A 7518-nucleotide genomic window follows, 5' to 3' on the forward strand; every position below is an offset into this window, starting at 1 on the left:
GAATCACGAGATCTAGGGCTCTGGGAGGGTGTAGATGCCAGTGTCGGTGTGCTACACATGCTGTGGGATCTTCGGTTGTTTGTCACCATCTTTAGCCTCAGCACTGGACCTCTGAAGAAGTCTGGCTGGACGACACGTCTTGCAACTGTGGGGAAGATACCTCTTGTGTCACTGTCTTCCCTGGTCCGTAGGCGGGCAGGGCGTGGTCCCAACCCCGGTGCAAGGCAGAGGCCAGGGAGGAGCTTGGCAGGCTCCCTTCCCGGAGCGTTTAGGGCCGGCTGGAAGCGCAGATCCCGATGCCCGGCAGGGGGCGCTGCTGCACCACGCGCGGCTTCCTTGCTTGTCCTTCCAAGGACGGAGTGTGGACGGCGGCGGGCGGCGCAGGGCAGTGGCCCAACGAACTCCGGCCGCGCCCACACTCACGCTGCGGGCCGAGGTCGGCGACACGGTGTGAGGAGTCCAGGAACAGGGCACGCTGTGCGACACCCTGGCTGGCCTTTAACCGATCTCCAATTGTTCCGACCGGTGCGCGAACGCAGTGAGGGCGGGGGCCCCCGAGCTAGCGCTGGTGGTCTGGGCTTCACCTGTGACCTTGAGAGGTCATGGTCCCTCCTGGCCTTCTATTTCTTTCTCCTGCGACGGGGAATTCATGAAGATGCCTGTGAGATAGATACTGCACGTGAAAATGCTTCAGGAAATGCAAAGCCCAAGCAGGAAGGCTTTCATTGACTGATTGTCATCCCCTGCCTCACCCAAGCCATCTGCCCAGTTGCCACTCTAGTGGCAACCATTTTAGCCGTTTTCTCTCACCCGTGTTTTCTGTGTTTTTTTTTCCCCCTACATACTTCAAAATAACATGCTTAGACTGCTATTTCCTAATTTACCAACATTAAACATTATCTATTGTCTTCCTGCTGGAATAAGTAAGGAATTAGCTGCTCTACAGGCCCAGCCTGCCCAGGATATCTGGTACACTATTATTAGGTAACTCAATGATCAGTATTCCTAGCAAGAAAATGTAGCTTTTTGTCTTCCCCAAAGCTCTATCAGAATTGCTCCACAACAACCTTGCCAGGGTTTACAAAGTCTCCCCCTTTATATGGCAGGCCTGTGGGCTTCTTCGGGCCTTTTTTCTTGTGTGCCCCCTCCCTGCTTCATGCGCCCCTCCCACCATGGTTCCGCAGTGGGGCAGGAGCGGGGAATTCTAGTCTGTGGATGTATTTGTCTTCTGCCTGGAGGATTGATGGATGAATAGGCTAAGTAAGATCCTGGCTGAAGTCATTTCCCCTCAGGACAGGATGCTCTGCCCTGCTCTCCTCTTGCACACTTAGAGCTGAGGCCAAGAGGCTGCATGCCTTCAGATTCAAGTTCCTTTTTGTGTGTAACATCTCTTGCGATCTGAGGACATCATTTATGTTCAGAATTGGACAATAAATGTAGTTTGATGGCTTCTGTCATTATGTGTCTGATCCTGAGTGTCCCCTTTTCAATATGGATACATACATGTCTCCTTCAGTTCTGTGAGACTTTTTTTTTCCCCTTTCATAATCTTTCTGCTTGCTTCCTGAAGCTTCTAAGTCTGTCTTGGGCCTTAGATTGATCTCCTGGCTTCTTTTGTCTTCCATTTCCCCTCACCTTGGCTTTCAATGTCTACTCCAAATTATCCCTAGAATTTTCGTCCTAGTGAGTTCTGACTATCACATCCCAAATTTCTAAGAGCTCTGTTTGTTTTGTTCTTCTCAGCTCCACTCAACACAGGCGCAGTCTCATCTTTCTGGGGATGTTCCTGATTTTCTCTCTCCTGTTGCCTGAATTCTCTGTCTTCTCCAGTTTTCCAGTTGTGTGTTTGGTTTATGGAATTCTGCCTGGCTTTGTGCTCCCTCCTCATGCTGGAGGCATCTCTAATCTGTAGCAGTTCTTGGCATTTTTGAAAAAGGAAGTTTAAGTGTGTGTGTGTGTGTGTGTGTGTGTGTGTGTGTGTGTGTGTGTACATATACATTTGTGACTGAAGTCAGAGGTGTTGCATTTCCTGGAGCTGGAGTTACAGGCAGTTGGGGGCCACCCTGTGTGGGTGCTTGGGACAGAACTTGGATAAGAATGCATAAGAGCAGCATGCATTCATTCGTAACCATTTGAGCCTTCTCTCCAGTCCTTGTCCTTGGCTTTTGTCCATAGTTAAGGACAAGGGTGCAATAACTTGACTGGTCTTGGATGGTGTGTGATGCCAGGCGGGGTTGCTTCTCATTGGGTAGACCAGGCAGGGGCTGGCCTTCTAGAGTATCAGGAAGAACTCTTCATCCAGCTCTCCTCCTTCCCTACATAGAGTCTTGTTCTGTTGCCCAGGCTGCTCTCAAATTTGCCTCCACCTCACCTCCCAGAACAAAGGAAGGTCTCTTTGGGACTGTTCCATTTCTCCAGCAGGGGGAGGATGGGTGTGGCTATGAAACTGGCATAAATCACAGTCTGTCCTAGCTTATTATCTCTCTGATCACAACCAAGTCATTTGTCTCCATGCCTCAGTTTCCTATCTATAAATTGGATCCATTAAGAAAACCACTCCAGGTGCTGGAGAGATGGCTTAGCATCTAGGATCACCAGCTGCTCTGGCAGAGCTTGGTTCCCAGCACCCACCTGGGGCTGCCCACAACTGCTTATAACTTTACCTCTAGGACATTTGGTACTCCCTTCTGGAGTCGGCACTGCACACATTTGGTGCACCTACACGCATACATGCAAATAAAAATAAAATAAAATCTTTACAAAAAAAAAAAAAAAGAATACCCAGGGTTGTGGAGATGGCTCAGCCATTAAGAGCACTGGCTGATCATCCAGTAGACCTGAGTTCAACTCCCAGGACCTACATGACAGTTCACGACCATCTGTAAGTACATTTCCAGGAGATCTGATGCCCTGCTTTGGTTGGTGTCTGTGGGCACCAGGTACACATGTGGTGCACATACATTCATACAGGCAAAACACCTTTACACATTAAAAAGCGAAACAACAACACAACAAAACCATTCCAGATGTTGTTGAGTTTGTGCATGAGCCCTTTGACCTATGTTGGGGCTACATTCCAATAACCCATCGTAAACTGAAAATATTGAAAGAGAAATGGCTTATCTACCTAGGTTACAGAACATAATTTTTAAACAAATGGTACACCATTTCAGGGGTGGGCATATTTTTAGATTTTATTTTATATTTTTAAAAAGTGTGTGTGTGTATGCACACACACACGCGCACATGCGCAGTGCATGTGTGTGCAGGTACCCATGGAGGTCAGAAGAGGACATCGGATCCCCTGGAGCTGAAGTTATAAACAGTTGTGAGTAGCCCAACATAGATGCTGGGAACTAAAGTCTGGTCCCCTACAAGAGCAACATATTCTTTTAACTGTGAAGTCATCTCTCCAGCTCTTCATAGTGTGGGTTTTATCACACATTCATCAGTTCCTACTATCCTAAAGTTAAAAAATTCCAAGTTTTAAACTAGTATAAACTGTGGTTCTGTGTATGTGCGAAGTTTCTAGCGTGTCAGATAAAAATAGGTCTGTTACATTGTTACCTGCCATGTTTTACAAAGGAGAAACAGGATGGGTGGAGCTGTGCAGTCTAGTCGGTTCTGTGATCTTGAGCCCCTTCTGGAGTTAGCATCTCATGTCAGTGGATGACTTTCTTCTCTGTGGTGTCTAGTCAACACAAAGACATTAATCTAAAATTTAAAGAGTATTTTAGAAATTCAACCTACATTTTTTTTTGGCTAATCCAAAAATGGTTTTGAATGAAAAATTATTAAAAACTGAAATTGTGTTGTAATTTGAATGAGAAATGTCTCCCATAGACTGGTGTATTTGAAGTTAAGTGGTCCCGGTAAGTGATGTTTTTTTGGGAAGGCTTAGAGAGTGTGGCCTTGCTGGAGGAAATGCATTACTGGAGGCTGGCTTTGAGAATTTAAAACCTCCACATTTCCAGGTTTCTCTCTGCTTCTTGCCGGCAGTGTGAAGATGTGAGTCCTCAGCTGCCTGAGATCAAGTTTGCTGCTGGCTGCTGGCTGCTGGCTGCTGGCTGCTGGCTGCTGGCTGCTGGCTGCTGGCTGCTGGCTGCTGGCTGCTGGCTGCTGGCTGCTGGCTGCTGGCTGCTGGCTGGCCGCTGGCCGCTGGCTCCTTGTTTCTGCCATGCTTCCTCACCTTTGTAGACTCTTATCTCTCTGGAACCATAGACAAAATAAAATCTTTCTTCCATAAGTTGCTATTGGTTATTGTGCTTTATCACCACAATGGAAAAATAACTGATAGAGGACATCACATCACAAATATTTTATTTTGCCCAAAAATCAACAGATGACTCTTCCCTTCTCTCAAGTATGGGCCTGTTAACCAGAATTCTGTAAAGTCTTCCTCTCACTCTACTGTCTGCCACTTCCTGGGTCAGCTTCTTTGCAGCACAGTTTGTATTTTCAGGGACTTACAGAACATTTTGAATGCAGATTCCTTTAGCTTTGTAGGATTCCCTCCCAGTCCCTTATAATCATTGTCTGCGATCCATATGATTTTTTTTTCTTAATCACAATGTTTTGGTTGAGTCTTTCAAGGCATTCAACTTAGTTTTCATCAAAATAGGTCCTTTTTGCAATCATGTTTTATTGGTTTATTTATATTAAATTGAACCCCATAATTACGATGATCACAGAGGGGCTTGGGAATAAGTGACTGCATTTGAGAAGGCAGGCAGATTAACTGGAGAAGATGCACGTGGGCATTCTGAGGTACAGCCTGCCTTGTGAAGGCTTTGGCCATAAATCTGTGGGCAGGCTGAGCTTATGGCTACCCCGAGGTGCTCAATCTGCAATGGCAGAGCATGCAAGTTGACATGATGTTTTATCACTCTATAAAGTTGCTACCAACCCCCATTTCCCCCTTCTAATCTTATAAAAAGTTGTTAAACTCTGTCTTTTGTATGTGACTCTTCTTTCTTCCCCCTTGTCCTCATGGTTAATATCTCTTTCCCTTATTGTCACACTAAGGGGGAAAGGGAGAGGATGAGGTATGTTGAAAGTTCAAGCTGCCATTTTTATCTAGACAATGCTCTCACTTAAGGCTCTCGATATCCAGTAAGTGGGGGAGCCCATTATCTCAGCAAAGGTCAGATGGCTGTGACAGAGGTCCCCAAGAGGCTGTTGAGGATATTGGGATGCTTTGTCCAGAGCTTCTCTCCAGTGTAAACACACCCACCACTCTGGGAATGTTGGCAGCCAGTGGTTCACTAGACATTACTCTTGTTGGAACTGCTATATTCTAGCATACACCTCTTTTCAGGAGAAGTTTGCAGTCCTGTAGGAGGGTCAGGGACTGTGTGTTCCCAGCTGTGGTTGAATGCAAGGGAGTCTGGAGGGGCCTGTGGTGGGTGATGAGGTTGGGCAGACAGGTGGCATACAGTCCAAGGTCTGGGTGGACTTGTCAGTAAGCAGTCACTAGGGAGTTTTGTGCAGGGATCAACCTGTGAGTAAGTAAACAAGATGAGCTTTACTTCAGGATGGATTGAAGGGCATCATGTGGGATGAGGGTGGCCCCAGAGAGGGAGAGAGAGGACAAAGGCCAGATCCCTAAGGATGCAGAGTCAGTGCTTGGTGACTCACTCAGCACCATTTCCATCACCTTGGTCTTTACCCCTGCACTTTCTAATGTGCCACATAGCGCAATCCATTTTCTTGTTTATCATGTGCCTCTCTCCATTATCATAAGCTCCATAGGGTGACTCCTATCTATTTTGTTCACACATGTGTTTCCAACAATACAAGTATGCCAATTACATGGCAGGTGCTCAATAAATAATACTATTTGGATAGATAAAGCCTTAAGAGTGATGCGGGACTAGGGCTAGTTATAGGGTTGAGTCTCATCCCTTAGCTTTGCACTGGATGACTTGATGAATGCTGGGCTCTCAGGATTCAGAGTTGAGGGGATTGCATTTTGCATGGAGTCTGGGTAGGAGCTAGAGGAAGTCCCAGGTATGGATGTCTAGCTGCCCAAAGTATGATCAGAGGACCTGGGATGAAAATGGATTCCTGGTTTCAGAATGGCACTTACTGGTGTGTATCTCACAGAAGCCAGGTTCACTAGGAGGGGTGAGTCTTGCTTAGTAGTGAGTAGGTGGTCAGACAGTGTCATCCCCGGTGATGTGGTGGAATGGTGCTGTGTAGTAGGCACTGGCCTAGGGTTTTCTAAATAGTGAAGTAACAACCTCATGAATAATGTTTGTGATGTTTGTGAAAGCTCGTTTGCTTGTCTGATGCTCAGCGATGTGTGTGGTTGCTGGCCCTTCCCTTCAAGGGGGGATTTAAATGATCAGAGATGAGAACTTATAATGGTCACTTGGCTAGAAATACAGGGGTGGGCTCAGCTCCAGGTTGCTCTGACTCCATTTCCTGCTTTCCCAGGAAGCTTTACTGCAGGTGAGCTCTGCCTGGTGAGCAACTTCAGCTCTCTAGCCTCAGTTTCTCGCTGTCAGGGGAGGTGAAGTTGTGCAATCTGAGAAGCATTTCCAACTCCCCGGCAAAGGTATTGTTTCACCTCTGATGGTTTCTAAGACACTGAACAAATCATCACGGGGTGGGAGAGATGCCTGCTATAGATACAGAACTAACTGGCTTAGGGAGAGCTGTCCACTGTAGCCACAGAGCTGCCCTATGGACCAAAACCCAGGGGAAACCAATAGGCAGCCATTTTGTTGACAGATATTCACAGCAGTGATAGAATCGTTTATTTCATCCTGATGCTTCTCCCAAATGACTCGGAGATGGCTCTTCCCAGATGCACTGATTTCTGCTTGGATGTTTAAACAAGGGAGCACACATCAGAGCCACACGTGCAAGCTCCAGCTCGGTTTGCTCCTTCCAGTTTGCTTTTCTGGTTCTCTCAATGACGCCGCTACCCCCTATCTGAGCAACTGCGCTTCCTTCCCATTTCTTCATTCATTTTCTTCTTGTTATTATTTGGAAATATATATTTGGAGGTTAGTGGAAAGTGAACCCAAGCCTTGTATATGCTAAGTAAGCACTCTGCCACACACACACACACACACACACACACACTTTTATTTATATATGTCCCTACCTCACTCTTTTTATTTTGAGATGGACTGACTAGGTTGCCCAGTTCAATGCTGAACTGATTCTTGTAATCCAAGCTGGCTTTGAATTTATGGTCCCTTTGACTGAGCCTCCAGAAGTGGGGATACTGACCTGTTCCATAGGCCTGGTTTTTGTATGCTCTGTGTGTATGTTTTCATGATCTATATCCTGAATTTACTTTTTGCTGTTTACAAAATGTTTTATTATGGACAGTGCAAACTCTCCTGAAGTAGGGAGAATAATGTAGTGGACACTCATGTACCCAGCACCTGGCACCAACAGTCATTAGCCTGGCCAGTCTTGTCATCAACTCTTGCCTACTTACTCACCTTCCCTGCCCAGATGACAGTGAAGGAAGTGCTAGGCACCTTCACACCTATGAGTATA

This window comes from Mastomys coucha, unplaced genomic scaffold, assembly GCF_008632895.1.
Source record: "Mastomys coucha isolate ucsf_1 unplaced genomic scaffold, UCSF_Mcou_1 pScaffold18, whole genome shotgun sequence".
Classification (NCBI taxonomy): domain Eukaryota; kingdom Metazoa; phylum Chordata; class Mammalia; order Rodentia; family Muridae; genus Mastomys; species Mastomys coucha.